Source organism: Periplaneta americana, chromosome 16 (genome assembly GCF_040183065.1).
Source record: "Periplaneta americana isolate PAMFEO1 chromosome 16, P.americana_PAMFEO1_priV1, whole genome shotgun sequence".
NCBI lineage: Eukaryota > Metazoa > Arthropoda > Insecta > Blattodea > Blattidae > Periplaneta > Periplaneta americana.
In genome coordinates, this window is record NC_091132.1 from 137,514,304 (window position 1) to 137,532,286 (window position 17,983).

Below are 17,983 nucleotides of genomic sequence, written 5' to 3' on the forward strand. Positions count from 1 at the left end.
GATATCATTTCGCTAGTGACATGCTGTTGAAAATTGATATTGAAAATGGATATCTGCAGAAGGTCGTGTTTAGTGATGAGTCCACCTTCCACGTCTGTGGGATCGTCAACAGGCATAATTGTCGCATCTGGGGATCAGAAAATCCGCATGTAGTGAGGGAAATGGAAAGAGACAGCCCTAAGATTAATGTTTGGTGCGGACTTACACATGAAACTGTGATTGGACCGTTCTTTTTGTGGAAAATCCTATCGATGAAAATGTGTATCTTGATATGCTGCAAAATTACGCCATTCCTCAAATTCCACAGGGATATGTTTTCCAACAAGACGGAGCTCCGCCTCATTATGCATTACATGTTACACATCACTTGAATGAATGCTTTCCTGAGCGATGGATTGGTCAAGGTGGACCTACAGCATGGCCTCCCAGAGCAGTACCCCTGCATTTGGTGATTGTCCAATTCCGACAGGTGGCCTGTGTGGTAATGGTGAATCCGTCGCTGACAGGTGGGCCACCCTGTCTCAACTCCTGATAGAGCAGGTCCTGTCCGCACACTAGTAGCCTAATAAGCCCCAGGGGCCCGGATCCCCAAGTTCTTGCAATGGAAACCCGTACAACCCCCAATAATTCACCCCAGCCTATTTTTACTACTTGCGATGATAGATGAAATAAGGGGGGAAGCGGAGAGTGTAGGTGGAATGAGAAAGGGGAACGGGAATGCCCTGAGAAACCCCTCTGAAACCTCTTTGTCGACCACAAATTCCAACACGACCTGTGGAGGGATGGAATCCGGGCCGCCTGAATGGAAGACGAGCACGCTAGCACTTGAGGCACAGATGAGGCTAAATTTATGTAGAAATGTAATCTAGACGTACATAACTTCTTACAGGGTCTGTGCGCTTCAAGACAAATATAGCGGTAATAGGATAGCTTCTCTCCGGAAAGCTATCTTCAGCATTTTTAGGCCTACTATCATTAGTCCATCGCAATCACGTCATTTTTCTTTGTTTCTCAACAGTCTCTTTTTAAAAAGAATTTTCGTTTTCACCACGGTTCCAAAATTCACATTTTTCTCAACAGTAATCTCTCTAGAGGTTTAGATTTATCTAGAGAAAATCAAAACTCTAGTGGGATTTAATTGACTATTACACGATTAGAAGAAAGTATATAAAGATTAGAAGTAACGAAACACTCCACTACAATAAAATATTGATTGACTTACGAAAATACAACCGTCTTCACTTGTATTATTGTACCATCTCAACATTACGCTAGATGGCAGTAGTGTTTTATGATTGTTTTTTTTTTTTGTTATCGGTTGTGCCAACTATGGAATCTTCATTGAACTCTGTGGACGGTTACTAGTCAAGAAGGCTTTGTTGATTCAGTTTCATTTTTATTAAAACATTTGCATTCCACTTCAATCATCCGGATCCCAGTAATCAACGTCACTTGACAGATGATTTTCAATAAATCTTAGTATTAAACAATCTCTGATACGTGACTATTCATAATATCATATAGCAGAAGCTATAACAAACATAACCTAAATAATATAAACAAGTGTTAGAAAGGTGTTAATTAGGTATGATGAAATAAACAAGAAACGTTTTAATTAAAGATGATGAAATAAAAAATAAACATGAATAATTTTAAAAGAATCAATTATTGAAAGTACAATTTTCAAATTTAAATGTTTTAGTGGTTGGTGGTTCAGTTGATGTTATATTAGACGTGTGCGTAAAAGAAGTGAACTCGTTGATGTACATGGTGTATCCCTCAACTTATTCAGGATTTCCGAATGGTGCTCTTCATATATGACTAGTGATCTTTATTAATTCTTGTTCTTGAATGCCAATGCGAGTCATATTTGAAAGTGCTGTGCATCGACTGGAGTGGTTTGCAATTTTCTGTTTTTTGACGTCCAGACCAGTGCAGTTTGAAATGTTGGCAAACAAAGAAAACAAATGCTAGAGTAGTGATAAAAATAAACAAATGCTAGGGACGCGATAAAATTAAACAAATGCTAGGGACGCGATAAAATTGTGCGATAAGCAGCCATGATTGGTGGAAAGACGTCATTTCGTACCGTTTTATAGGTCAAAAGTAGTGTGACGTAGTAAAAGTGTAATAGTCAGAAAGAAACAGAAAACCACCGTGCTTAAGATGAATTCCTTACTACAGGGGTTACCAACCGGTGTGTCGCGACACACTGGCGTGTCGCATAGCCCCATACAGTGTGTCGCGAAATTTTGGATTTGAAAATTAAATTTTATGCCATCCAGTAAGTATTTTTAATCGCATTTTTTATTTACAACGAATCTTTGTTATGATAAATTTTATTTTGAGACAGACTTTACCAATGAAAGGTGCAACACCTACAAGTTACAACAATGCATGCTCAACTTAATTTTTCTGCCTGGCGATAATTCCAATGAAAGTAAACATCTGCAACATTGCTTAATAATTCGTTTACTCTTCCCACTCATTAATGAAAAGAGTTTAGAATCGTCAGTGAACGGGTGATAGTGTGACCAGTGTTGCCAAGTCAGCGGTTTTGTAGCTAAATCTGGTGTTTTCAGGACTGGTCAGCTACAGAATTTTACCGTCAGCGGCTAGCTGTTTATTTGGCGTTTTTTTTTTATGATTTCGGCGAAGGCAGACGATATTTTTAAGTTTTTTTTTTTCTGTAAAGATGTTATATTGTTTTTATACGTACTTGCGGACAACATTAGGTAATTATAAACCAGAGATTAATACGGGATTATCACAATTTTTCATTGTGCGAGTATAAAATAGCAATGTTTTATGATAACTCGTTTTCGTACAACCACGTCCATTTCTTGCCTCGTCCATTATTGTACAAATAAGATGTGCCAATTTCGTAAAACTCTTAGTCTAATCATATAGGCAATGCTTTGTAAATGAATTTGTATGTTTAATCATAAGAGTAGATAATGAACAGAATTATTATTTTCATTTGTGATAACTTCTATTATGATTCATTCATTCATAGTGGTCTGCCCATAGGCAGGTCTTTCACTGCAAACCCAGTATTCTCCAGCCTTTCCTACTTTCTGCCTTCCTCTTTGTCTCCTCATATGATCCATATATCTTAATGTCGTCTTATGTTATATATTATTTAATTTATCATTCCGCATTGTAGTTTATGTAACACAGACATACTTAAAACTTAAAACCAAACTCACTGTTGGCAGGCACGTCTCCAGCTCAGTGTGAAATCACATTTCGAACGAACTGGTATGATTGTGAATGTGATTGTTTCCGAAGTGTCCAGTATATTGTTCTTGATCTACTTTACTCAATTTTGAAGAAAAATTGCCGCGTAAAACTCCATACGTAAAGAAAAGAAAAACATGTGTTCAAAGATTGGGTGGAAGAAGTTGCCGGTGATAATTCGAAAGCTCGATGTAAATTATGTAAGGTGATATTGAATGCAAAATATTCAGATTTAATTGTCCATACGATTTTGCATAGAATATAGAGCCTACGAAATGATACACACTTTTCATAATTTAGTCTACATTTTTATAAAATTCTCCAGTTCCTAAAACTGTATAGTTTGTATTTCAAATTTGGAAGTGATGTGTTAAGGAAAATCTGGAGTTTTTCAAGTACAGTTTAGCGGTTTTTTAAGCTTGTGCAGCGGTAAATGGAATTCTGAGTTGGCAACACTGAGTGTGACTATTTTATCTAAAGCGTTTCCTTGTATTTTATCATGGACAAATTTTTAATTCGAAAAGACAATCTGAATCAAGTTCTGGGTTAAATGACAGCAATGCTAATTCAAATAATGTAAGCGAAAATTCCCTTCAGGGTTCACAAAAACGTACTGCGTTTCGTAAATTTAGTGATTAATACTTGCAATACGGTTTTACGTGACGTGGAGATGAATATACAGTAAACAAAATCCTGAGTGTCCTATATGCGGAAATGTTTTGTCAAATCAGTCGATGCTGCCAAATAAACTAAAAAGACATTTAAAACTGCCGTTTTCAACGGCATACTTGTGTGAATCAGCATTTTCTACCATGAAAATAGTGACATCTAAACAAAGGAACAGACTGCTGCATCTTGAAGATGATTTAGGTATTGATCTGTTAACTTTAAGGCCACGTATAGAAAAACTGTGCAACCCACCCCACCAAGCGCAAACTTCACATTAATTTAAATAGGCGAGTTTTCAAAAACGATAACAAAAATCTTTTATCGGACAGCCAGCATAGAGAGGTTGGAATTTTCAACACATACCTTTGTTTTTTTCTAATGCCACTCAAGTTGCTGCTTGTTTTTTTTTAGAATTTTCGTTTGCGTGTTAACATCGACCTATCTACAACACTGGATGTCCGATACTGCATAGAATTATCAGTGTTTTTTTTTCTGGCGGAACGCACTGGTACGGCCTTCCGGCACCTTTTCTTACATTTTTCATCATGGAATCGAAATATATGTGAACAACAATGTTTTTATATAACTTTTCTTTGAATTCCGCTTAGACCTTGAAAGTCTTAGTTGGACGAAAAGGAAGTTAAAAACGCTAAAATTCCCGTGCAGTGAACAGTGATCATCTCCCCGTCTACTGTAAAATATTCTACACAGAGTTTCAGCACCTTTTTCTCCAGAAGAAAAGCATTTAATAATGATAATGATGATGATGATGATGATAATAATAATAATAATAATAATAATAATAATAATAATAATATCATCATCATCATAAATACTGGTAAAGTGTGTCGAGATAGCCTATCGTGAGCGTTCAGTAAAGTGTGTCTTCAGTCAAAAAAAGGTTTGGAACCATTGCCTTATTATACTATAGAAAATGTTCCATACAAATGATACAGCAGAAAGAAATGTCGAAGTCAGATCCTTGTTGTAAGACACAATGATATACTTTTTTTTATTTTAGTAGGTATTTTACGACGCTTTATCAACAGCTTAGGTTACTTAGCGTCTCAATGAGATGAAGGTGACAATGTCGGTGAAATGAGTCCGGGGTCCAGCACCGAAAGTTACCCAGCATTTGCTCATATTGGGTTGAGGGAAAACCCCGGAAAAAACCTCAAACAGATAACTTGCCCCGACCGGGAATAGAACCCGGGCCACCTGGTTTCACGGCCAGACTCGCTAACCGTTACTCCACAGGTGTGGACCAATGATATACTGATATATGTGTTATTAAAATAGCATGCATAGAATTAAAATAATTTTAATGGAAATACTCTGCTACAACGAAAAGAATGTTACACAACTTTTACATTTAGTATGCTATAATAAATATAAAATTTTAAGAATTTAACTTGTTACAGTAACAAAATGTAAAGAATTTAGAAATTGAAATGGATTTATTGCATTTTATCTGAAGTTGCGCTAATAGAGCAATGAAAAAAGTGCAACAAAAAGCACGCAACTGATATTTTTAACTTTTGATGCATTCTATATTGGAAAATTGCAGGTCAGTTAAGACCGCACTAAAAGATAAGACATAAAAAGGAAACAATGAACCATAAAATTTCGAAGTGCGCGTGTTTATGCTGATACGGGTGTTACTTAAAAGCTAAACCGTCCACTGGGCATGACTCACTCCATAGTTAGTCTGACACTGTCGGTAAGTCAACAGTTCCTTCTAGTTGTTAGCGAGGAGTCTAAGTAATAAATTGTTTTATACACAATTCCAAATAAAATTCTATAATTCCGCATTGTACAATACCTAGAATATCGTGATTTAAATTATTGGAAGCAAATTGAATAACAACTTACTTATTTACAAATGGCTTAAGGAAGTTGGAGGTTAATCCAACCCTCACATAAGTCCGCCATCGGTCCCTATCCAAAGCAAGATTACTCCAGTCCCTACCATTATATCGCACATCCCTGAAATCCATTTTAATATTATTCTTCCATCTTCGTCTCGGCCTCCACAAAGGTCTTCCAACTAACACTCTATATAGAGTATAAAGGGTATAAGTGCAGTCCTTCTCACAGTCGTCGGGGAAGATTTACAGGATCAAAAAATGTCCACACATAGGGTCAAAACTTGATAATTTTCCCAGAAAAAAAAATTCTTTTCTTATTTTGTTTATGCTATATTGCTTATATCGTTAGTAAAATTACGAAAACAATTACATCAGTAGGTATATCTAGCAAAGAGTTATTATTAGTTTAAATAAATATTTGTGTTCTTTTACGTTTTCGTGAAATTAAATAAAAATGCAAGCTTAAATTTCTTAATATACTGGCGTGAGGGACGTGGCGACGTACTCTGCACAGATGTAAGTACGAGTCAGCTGAGTTCAAGCTCCCTGTCCATAGATATACTGCCGAGTGGATGGCAGTTCAGTACAGGGTATTCAATAAACAACTTACGTCATTCACAGTTTAGGAATATCTTATGTCGGGTACCAGATGGGCGATAAACAAGAATAGGGCTGTCATTAGCAGTGGAAAATCGAACCTTGTCTGAAAAGATAACTCTACTCCAGTTGCGGTCAATATTTTCCTCCGCAAATGCCAGTCGATCTATCTTATATCCATCTGTTAGGATATCTTTTCGAGCGGCTTTTCGCGATCTTATGGGGAAAGTCGTCGTAATTCAAGTGAGACAAGAAGGATGTACCGTCAACGTTGTCCTCAAAGAAGGTTACCTAATCAGCGAACTTTAGTAGCAGTTTCTCAACTATTTTTAGAAACTAGGAGTCTATTACCCCGTTTCGAAAACCACACAACCAGAAATTTGTTTAAAAATGATACTGCTTTACGGAAGCGGGAGAGATTAAAATTTTGCATTAGAAAAAAGTTGGTGTGATTTTGTGCAGAAAACCATTATTGTTTTTTTTTTTTTTAGATATACAAAAAAAAATGGAGCAATATTGTTACATAAAATGTAAATTTACCATAATATTTTATTAATGAGATTGAAAGTTTGTATTTTCTGCTCGTTTTATGTAATGAACTGTATTGTCATGGTCCGCTCCTGCATTAGAACAGAGCATCTGTACCGGTATGTCTATACCCGCTAGAGCTGTACTGTGTGTACTTATAAACCACTCCTCCCCATCCAGCAACGTTGCAAAACGTTTAATATTGTAAACTTTAATACTGCAATTAGAAAAAAATTGTAAGGACATTTTTTCTTCCTTATGACATTAGAGCATTCATTTTTAGCCCCTAACCTTTTAGTTGTCTGCACATGGAGTTCACGTCGTTGTTTGTTATCATCAGATCGAATGGGTGGAGTGCCCGCTGGGACACAATGGACACGTACACTCGCATTAATATAAAGATGAGTTACTTGTGTTAATCATTCTTGAGCGACACACATGAATTTCAACTGTCACAATTTATAACCAAGGGCATGCGTAAAGTATCGAAATTAAAGCTTCTCCTGCGATCACTCAACAAGAGTTTCTATTTAGAGAAACTTCTCTCACCATCACAAGACGTTACTGGAGCAAACAGGAAATAAGAAACGTTACTGTCTTTTACTCCACCTTGTCCAGTTTTTTGCCACAATGCCGAATAACCAGGAATCTTGTGTAGGACGCCTGTAAGTTTATTCTTAACTTTTTCGCCAACAGTATTACCTTGTACACCTAGAACATTCACGTTTCTTTCAAGTTTTTTCTATTAAATTAAGAGCGTCTGACATTTTCAGATCGCGAGCTTCTAAACGTGTAATTGTTTTCGAGAACCCTGAAACTACCAAGACCTGCAACACTTAGCGAACGATTCGTTGTGTATATTTTTCCAGAAAGTCCTTAAAAATAACTATTTCGAGATTTTGAAATGGTATGTTACATTTAACCATCATTTTACATAAATTTCTGTAAAATTCCGAGTCCTGAATCTGATTGTCAGTAGAGATGGATGATTGTTCATTGCCTACCTGGTGAACAAATTTACGCGGTAAATATGTTTCTTGGAATTACAATGTTGTTTCAAGTACTTACTTTTACTTCCCCTTATTTAAGTCTTACAAAGAACACATAATTATAGAGTCGGCATGTAACTTCAAATGTTCATTTCCAAAGTCCTCCACAATCTTATTCAAACGATCCTGTAAAGAACGTTTTGCTTTCGGCATTGTAAATGCACTGATCTTGTACAACTAAAGATAATTGACACGGTACGTTCGCTGTGTGCTCTACGTGGACGGTCTGTCTTACAACTCCGCAACTATTTTGTATGTGATCTGTACGTACGCAAGGTCAAGTGACGTCATCCATACTCCGTACAGCTAACTTAACATTCGCTGTCTGTCGTGTTACGGAGCTAAAAATGAACGCTCTAGACATGAATAATCATCAGTTAAAATAATGGTACTTATACCCCTTACACCCTGTATGCATTTCTGGATTCACCCATACGTGCTACATAGGTGTCTGGTATGTGACCAGTTTGAGTGTCATGACAAGGCCTGTATTTTATGAATGAATACTTTTAATCTTTAAAATTAACGGTTATTTCGAACTTTCCCTACACATAAAATGTAAACCACGCTAGCGTGTAAAATCGTTATTTGCCATTAACCTGTAGAATATAAACGCAAACCTATACCTAAACTAAAAAGCTTTCTGTTTATATTATAAAAATGTATATTTTACTGTAACATTAAATAAAATTCGAAACATGCCTATATAAATAGCGTTACTCAACAATTACCTTGGAAACCTGTTGACTCCGTTCTTGAGCGAATTGATCGTAAATTGAGATAACATTTGTTGGTATTTCATGGAGAACAATTCAACCGCGAACAATCAACTTGAAGTGTCTCAGTAGAAAATAATAGGTAGATATTCAACGACCACGTGTCTACGGTTGGGAAATGTGACTGCTTTGCACACAAATTTAATTTTTTGTGATTACTATTCACAATGGCAGTTAAGGGCATGAATGTATTAATAATTTCATATGCTGGACAATTTCTGTTATGCAAAGAACAGAATTTCTGGAACATTGTCATTTGTTCCGATGAAACCAAAATAAATAAATAAATATGGATCAGATGGAGTAACAGTCTTTGTGTAGGTGCTCTTTTTGCAAACCTCATATCTCTACGATTCTTTCTGCTTTTCCTCGTCATTCTTCTATAGAATCCATACTAGTCTAAGGTACACCGGATCGTCTCATTGCACATTCTTTTTGACGTCACGTCCTCAAATATTCGCCGTAGTTTAGGAACACTTAGTCTGGGGTTTATCATAATTTTATTTACAACAAACCTCTATTCCCTTGAATTTAGTTTTCTTTCTTTAGATTTTCTTTTCAGATTGTTAGTAGAACAGTTATATCTGAATTTGTTAATATATTGTAGAGTAGAATGTGATTTATTAACTAAGTGGCCTATTTTTTGTAAAGAATATGTTATCAATACCAAATTAACAATTATCTGTTTCAGATCTGATGAAAGTTCCTTTCCTTTCCTTTCCCCATTGTGGACAGATCTGACACACAGAATACACAAACGGACACTAATCGGCCCTGAGCACAGTTAACGTACCTGTGTACACTCTCCGCTTGCTTGTAACACAGAAAACAAACAACCGTCTGGACTCTGCACTGTACGAATAGAAAAGTGGCATCATTTAGGAATAGTTTTTGTCTTTAATTCTATATTTATTTTATACCTTAAGTGAGAGATAATATGAAGACCTTTATGAAATTCTTGTATGCTAATATATGGCTAATACTTAAAATCATACTGACATGAATGTCACTAGTTTAAAAAAAGTACTATATCAAATTTAAAGTACGATTTGTACGAATAACATTGTGACTAACTGCATAAGTGAGAAATACAAACCAAGACACGACATGTAATTACAGTAGAACTACATCAACACATCTGAGTTACATTCAAACATCGCAAATCACCTATCAAATCATTACGATTATCTGAAATAAAAAATAACGTGCTTATGTTACGCTATAAAAAACCTAATCTCGTATTTAGATACCATCGTGTAGTAGCCAAGGCACAAGAAAATCGTATTACTGAAGATATATGAGGTAATGTATCCATATCAGTTGGTATTGTTTTCAATATCAAAGCATTTCGGAAGAACAAAAACACTTGTTGAATTTGACTTAACAAAATATTACAAACAATAACGATGAAAAAACGTCCAGGATATAGTCAATAATTTAGTTACAATTTTAGTCTCCACGCAACATCAGAATTTCAATTTAACTCCTAGGTACAGAACGATAGATAATATTTATAAATAAATATAGTATACAATATACAATTTCACGATAATTATATTAATTTTTTAATATCAGAACTGAACCTCAACACACAGGGTAGACTAAATTATATTTATTTCAAATAAGACAGGAAGAAAAGGAGATGGAAAAGATGCGCAATTTTAAAGTAAGTTCACTGTGTAGTTACATTAAAAATTGCATTCGAATGTTTCCACACAACGCGACTAAAATAAACAAACACAGAAAGGTTAACGTATTTTAAGCTGAATCAATTGAAACTAGTCTTAGGGCCGTATTCATAGACATTCTTAGCGCGGGCTTGCGGTGGATGATCAGCGAACTAACGTTTTTCTTATTCATAAACCAATGTTAGCGATATGATATGATATGAATCCTGTACAAGTAATCAGTCGATAGCCGGGGCTAGTTTAGCACGCTCGTAGCGCGGGCTAGCGAAATGTCTATGCATAGCACCCTAAAAGTTCGCTAAATGTAAGACTCATTTTAAACCGAGTCAATTAAAGCAATCCTATAGGTTTTTAAATTTGTTCCTGATGACAATAAATAATCAAGTAAAGAATAAGACAGAGTGGTTTTAACCTTTATTGTACCAGATGAAATGGGACTTAAAATAAAATTGTATAAAACTGTTTTCTGCTAAGAATAACAATAAACAAGAAACAGAGAGTGATCAATTTCAAATTAAATCAATTAAGACAAACTGATAAATAAGTAAATATTACTCAATTTTAAACCAAATAATTGCAACGAAATTAATATTTTGCTGTTCTTGATGACATATTTGTACCGTGTATATTAGACCAGTTTTATTGTTTTAAAGTTTCTAAGCTAACATTTCATCATTGGTGGTAATGCATTTAAGCTTTGAAATTTGTTGCTGTTCATGATACTAAATAAATGTATAAATAAATATCTTCATATATGAATTTTGATCCGCTTCGAAACTTCGAGGTTTACATGTTAACTTTAATTACATTAAATAAATGTAACACATTCTAATTTCTAAATATACAGTTTTAAACTTTGTTGCGATAATGATAAAAAAACAAAGGATAATCCGTTTCAAAGCTTCTGTATTTGAATTTTAATTTCTATGAGTGATAATACACATACAAGATTTAATGCATTTTGCATTAAATTAGTTGAATTAAACCTTCACGTCAAAACAAATTTACTGTTGATGTTAATGAATACGCAAAAAAAAAAAAAAAAAAAAAAAAAAATCACTTGCACTAAATTTCAAATTCTAAAAGTTTCAGTATCTTTATAGTTTGTGAAAATGCAAGACAAGAAATTTAACTGCCAGTCCATTTAAAAAATAAACTTCGTAGATACGAATTTATTACCAGACAATCTATACTAATAATAAATCTGTAGCCAAAATTTTTCTGGTAATTTTCGAATTTCCAAAAATAATTGGTGCTAACATGTATAATTAACCATCCTGAAACCGCAAATAGCTTTTTTTATTTTTGTCTCTGTCTGTCTGGATGTCTGTCTGTCTGTCTGGATGTTTGTTACCTTTTCACGCGATAATGGCTGAACCGATTTATATGAAATTGGAATATAAATTAAGTTCGTTGTAACTTAGATTTTAGGCTATATGGCATTCAAAATATTTTATTTAAAAGAGGGGTTACAAGGGGGCTTGAATTAAGTAAATTTAAATAGTTCCCTTATTATTAATTTTCATGAAAAATGTTACATAACAAAAGTTTCTTTAAAAATGATTTCAGATAAGTTTTATTCTGTGCAAAATTTTAATAGGACTGATATTTAAGGATATACAAGACTTTTAAAATTACAGTACAATACATTTTCACCATCTCCTCACATTATAGCGTTATTGTTCCTGCAATAACTCCTATCTCGAAAATATAAAATTTTTGAGTACTTATTACTTACTGGCTTTTAAGGAACCCGGAGGTTCATTGCCGCCCTCACATAAGCCCGCCATCGGTCCCTATCCTGAGCAAGATTAATCCATTCTCTATCATCATATCCCACCTCCCTCAAATCCATTTTTATATTATCTTCCCATCTACGTCTCGGCCTCCCTAAAGGCCTTTTTCCCTCCGGCCTCCCAACTAACACTCTATATGCATTTCTGGATTCGCCCATACATGCTACATGCCCTGCCCATCTCAAACGTCATAAAATTATTGAATAGGAAGAAGAAACGCATTTATTCATTCCATGGCAATGGTACATTACAGATCGTGAATTCTTACATTTTCGAAAGAGAGAAATATAATTACATATCACTGTTTATGCTGTATCACTATTTAAGTTATTTGAAGGGTTTAGAACCATAGAGGGACAAGTGCCATTTACTGAAGACGTAGAAAACAAGGGTTAAAATTAAGTTATTACCATAATTCAATGCAAACATATAGCAAGTAATATAAAGTATAGGCTACACATTAAAACTAAATGATATAAATCTTCATTAAACTATGGTTGCATGTAATAAAAATTAAGAAACATGTTAAAGGAATTGCCATTACACCAAATGAGTGGTCTCTGGATCAAAATGATCGCATTTTAATTTTTTAAATACAATTTAAATTAAGTAACATATCAAACGATTTATCCTTCTATCAAACACGAATGTTCCCTGGATCAAACGTCCTATTTTAATAATGTAATTACTTTATATTTATTTCTAAGAGGTGCAGCGGAGCGCACGGGTGCGGCTAGTACTAAATAAATGTACAAATAAATATCTTCATATATAAATTTTGATCCGCTTCGAAACTTCGAGGTTTACATGTTGTTAACTTTAATTACATTAAGGGGAGAGGATAATATTATTTGGTGAAAAATGAGTAAATTTAAAAAAAAAATCTTTAAAATAATCTGTGATATGTTTGGAACGCATAGCATAACATTTTGTTCGTATTTGTGCCCTTATCGCATGTTTAGTCGCCATTTTTAAACTTCCTGCGTTATGGATTTTTAAATCACTCGCCCACTTTTATCGGTTTCCAGTAACTTCATTTTTTTTGCTACATTGCCAGACAAAAATGGATATAATTTCTGAACTATTAAAGATACATGCATTAAATTTAGAACACACATTCTTTAGACTATTAGGAAATTTTCTCTGTAACAGAATTTTGTTAATTGATTCATTTCAAAATTACGTCCGTTTGTTTGCAAGAAAGGAAATCAGAAAATTCTTATTAAATTTTAATTGCTTCTTTTACAACCGTAGGGACTAATAACAAAATTCTGTTAGACATTTTGTAGAACGTGCTTTTGAAAATACATTGCAAAAAACCGTTTGAATCTATCTTTAAAAACGGTTTAGATATATCGGTCTCAGTACAATTATGCATTGGGTATATTTTTTTTTCAAATCTGGGCACCCAAATAATTTTTTTTCACAATATTTTTATTTGTGTTGAGTTGCTACAGCTATGAGCTCTCTACATACAAAAAATTAATATTTTACACCAAAAAAAAAGTTAAAAAAAATACCATCCTCTCCCCTTAAATAAATGTAACACATTCTAATTTCTAAATATACAGTTTTAAACTTTGTTGTGATAATGATAAAAAAAACAAAGGATAATCCGTTTCAAAGCTTCTATATTTGAATTTAATTTCTATGAGTGATAACACACATACAAGATTTAATGCATTTTAAATTAAATTAGTTGAATTAAACCTTCACGTCAGAACAAATTTACTGTTCATGTTAATGAATACGCAATAAAGAAATTCACTTGCACTAAATTTCAAATTCTAAAAGTTTCAATATCTTTATAGTTTGTGAAAATAGAAGATAAATAAGAAATTTAACTGCTAGTCCATTTAAAAATAAACTCCGTGGTCTTGAATTTATTATCAGACAATAATTTAAATAAATAAAATATAATATATTTATATGATGCTAATTGAAACTACATTTTAGTCCTGAATTTTTTTGCTATTAATGGTAATAATTAGATAAGCAAGCTCTTATTAGGCCTAAATGCAAATGACTCTACAACATAATAATAATAATAATAATAATAATAATAATAATAATAATCTGTTCATATGCATTGTCACGACGTCACAGTTGAAATATCTACATAGTCGTGTCGAATTGACTCACCTCGGCCACCTTGAAGTGCAGGGAGTCGTAGGCCTCAGCTCTGGTGCAGAGATTCTTCAGCTTCATGGGCTTCCTGTGCGACGGCGACGCCTGGGCCGGGGGCGGCTGGATCCTGTCCTTGTCCTTCATTGTGCTGCAGCCTTCGCCACACTGAGCCATGTGCCGCGAGGACCGACGCTACATCCAGTCACGCGCGCTCACACACAGGTTTTAAGCGCCCTCAATTCGCATACGACACCCTTATTACAACATTGTCAAAATTTCAAATTTAGGCTTTATTAACTTTCGTCTTTACACTAAAATATAATGCAATACAATTTTCTGGATCTCTGGGATTAATTATTTTCAAGGTTTATTGTTAATAGCGTATATAATTGTCTACTTTTGTGGATTTAAGTTGTGGTTACCGCTTGGAAATCTCACTGAAAACAGAAAATTTATATTCCTCTTTATTGCAGTTCCTATACCTTAATTTCTATTTTTAAATGCATAACATTTAACGAACTGTTTAGTTAAATCTAGGTGCAACCATATTTTTCAATTTCAGATAATAATAATAATAATAATAATAATAATAATAATAATAATAATAATAATAATAATAATAAGAACTGTAGATACTGTCTAGGACTTAGGTAGTTACGGAATTACGTTTCCTTTTATAGGGACCAATATAGTATATAACATAACAAAAAGGAAACAATTTTACAGGAAATGATAAAAGGTATGTAATGTATTGTGTAGGCTATATACAATATCTTTCGATAATAAATTCAGTTATATATACGTACAGTTACTTTTTCCCTAAAAAAAATTATGAAAGAAACTTTCATTTTATACCTCCATATATCATGCATTACTTTATTACGATTTTATGATCAGTGAAAAAAAAAATCATATATATATATATATAAATATTTTAATGAAACCGGAAGTAAGTATAGTATAATATTTAAGTTCTTATCTTTAAAACGTTTTCAAGAATAAAATTTTCAGTAGTTTTCATTTGTGCACTAACAAAATTTATCTCCCTCGAATGAAGTTCATTGTTAAAATTTTAGACAGTCTTAGATCGATCACTTTACTGTTTCAATAACATATTTTATATAAATTTATGCTCGACCATGCCGAAATGTAGTAATTATACACCTGGTAGCAGCCCTTTAATGGACCTCATTAAAGTACACCTATTCATTAAAGTTCAGGTGTTTCACCTATCAGAAAATACCATAGTAGCAATATGAAAACGCAAGTATCGATTATTCTCGGATATGCAATCGAAAGAAAACCAGCGCGAGATTAGACAATATTGAACTCAGTCGAAAAAAAAACACACAAATTAACATCAATTCACCGTCATCTTCCAGCCTTTCACAAAGCACATTCCCGCAAATTCATTTCACCAATTGCCGGACAAAATCAATATGGTCAAGCATAAAAAGTCGTATGAAACTTGACTATAATGGTAATTAAGATGCTCGTATGAAAATTATGATACGAGCGCAAGCGAGTTTCATAAACATACTCGCGTCTTAATTACTATCATTATAGCCTCGTTGCATAATGTACTAATATAACACCGGTACAAAATTAGAGTTGTCACTGTTATATTTTACAAACGAATGAGAGAACATCTCAATTAAATTATAGCAATGAAATTTAGAAAAAATAATTGCATTTTGAGAAGCAACTATAAGAAATTAATTTTAAGTTTAAAAGTATTATGATAAAAATTATACCGTAAAAATGATATTTTTCATGCTTACACGTTGAAATATGTGCATACACTAGAAAGTAAGCTGTGATTGGTCTCATATATGTGAAAAATATTAACTTATATCTTCTGAAAATTTTGTGAAGAAAGTACGAAAAGTTATGAAGTTATACTAGGAAGCGTTTCGAGATGCGCGAGTCGCAACTTACAACAATGCAGCGTCCGCCACGTCACGACGGCATGGTTCCGCGAGGCCAACAGGCAGCAGGTGCTGCTGCTACACGCGTAGTCGTCGCGACGCCCCGCCCCCCAGCAGGTGAGTGCGCCGCCAGCGTCTGCGGCTGCCCGGCAAACTTTTCTTATAATCAGCCCTCTCACTTCGCTGATGTCGCGTCACTACAACACAGAATTACTTCAAACCATATACATATGCGTATAGCATTTCCGTTATGGAAGAGATCTCTTAGTATAAATACAGGGACATCATTTTATTTTTACTTCAATTTTTGTCATACCTGAGTTTTTGAATGTACTTCACTCCCACCCCTTCTACTAATGAAGTTCAACCGTACTCCACACAGAACCAAGACCGCATATAATAATAATAATAATAATAATAATAATAATAATAATAATAATAATAATAATAATAATAATTTATTTTAGCTGGCAGAGTTAAGGCCGTAAGACCTTCTCTTCCACTCAACCAGCAAAAAGTGTATTATATAGATATGCATAAACTTACAAAGAATTCAACAATTTTATTTAGATGAGAGTTACATGTATACAAGAGTTATTTACGAATTAAACAACAAAATGCTATGAACTATTAATTAAACACTGAAATAAACTGTGTAGTATAATTAAGCTAAAATACATAGAATGTTAATAAATTTCAAACAATATTAGATAATAAAAAGAGATTATTATGAGACAATTTTGAAAATATAGCACTATGAGGATGATGTCTAAAGAAAGAAGTAACAATGTAGTCAGTTATAGTTTAAATCAGTATGATTGGAGTGAAATGCTAAGAAGGTTATCTTTTAAGCTGTTTTTAAAGGTGTTTATTGTCTTGCAGCCCCTAATACTTTGTGACAAGGAATTCCATTAACGCGAGGTGGATACTGTAAAAGATGATGAATAACAAGATGTTCTATGAAGAGGTATACTGAGCGTGCCACAGATAAGTGATCTGGTATTTACGTCGTGGTTAGAGTATAGATAAGAGAAACGAGACGAAAGGTAATTTGGTGTTAAGGTGTGCAGAATTCGAAAGAGTAAAGACAAAGAGTGTAAGTTCTGCGTTCATATACAGACATAGTAGCCATATGGCCATAGTAAACAGTACGTTCCAGAAATATGTTCGCGTTTTCCAGTGACGAAAGAGCTTTCAATATTGCATCATTTTCCATTTGCCTACTTTGCATTCCGGTTTCCCCCACCCGCTTCTATTCGCCTGTCTGTAAATGCTAGTGGCTAGGCTGTCTTAGCTCTTTTCCGAGAACATTAATTTCTGTTAGAAATTGGACGTCTACGTTATATTATAGCCATACAACTGTTTAAAATAACTTAAATAAAAAGGCCTCGTTAAGTAATTAACTGTCACGTGATTTCGTCCCTTTCTAAGATGCTGCGACGTAACCACTTGGACGGACAGTAGATAGCATGTCTGAGTAATTTTATCTTTTCGGATCGGGCAGAAGTGAAGATTTAATTTACAATACGTAAAGTCTCTTTTATAGAGTAGGTACAGAATTATTTCAACATGAGTTACTGGTATGAAGTACGAACCTGCTAATTGGAATTAAGTACGATAATGCGATAATATGCACATTAGAACCGAAGCCTATATCGAAATGAACGGCCACCATTTTCAGAAATGTGTTTAAATATCGATATTACGATTATTTTTC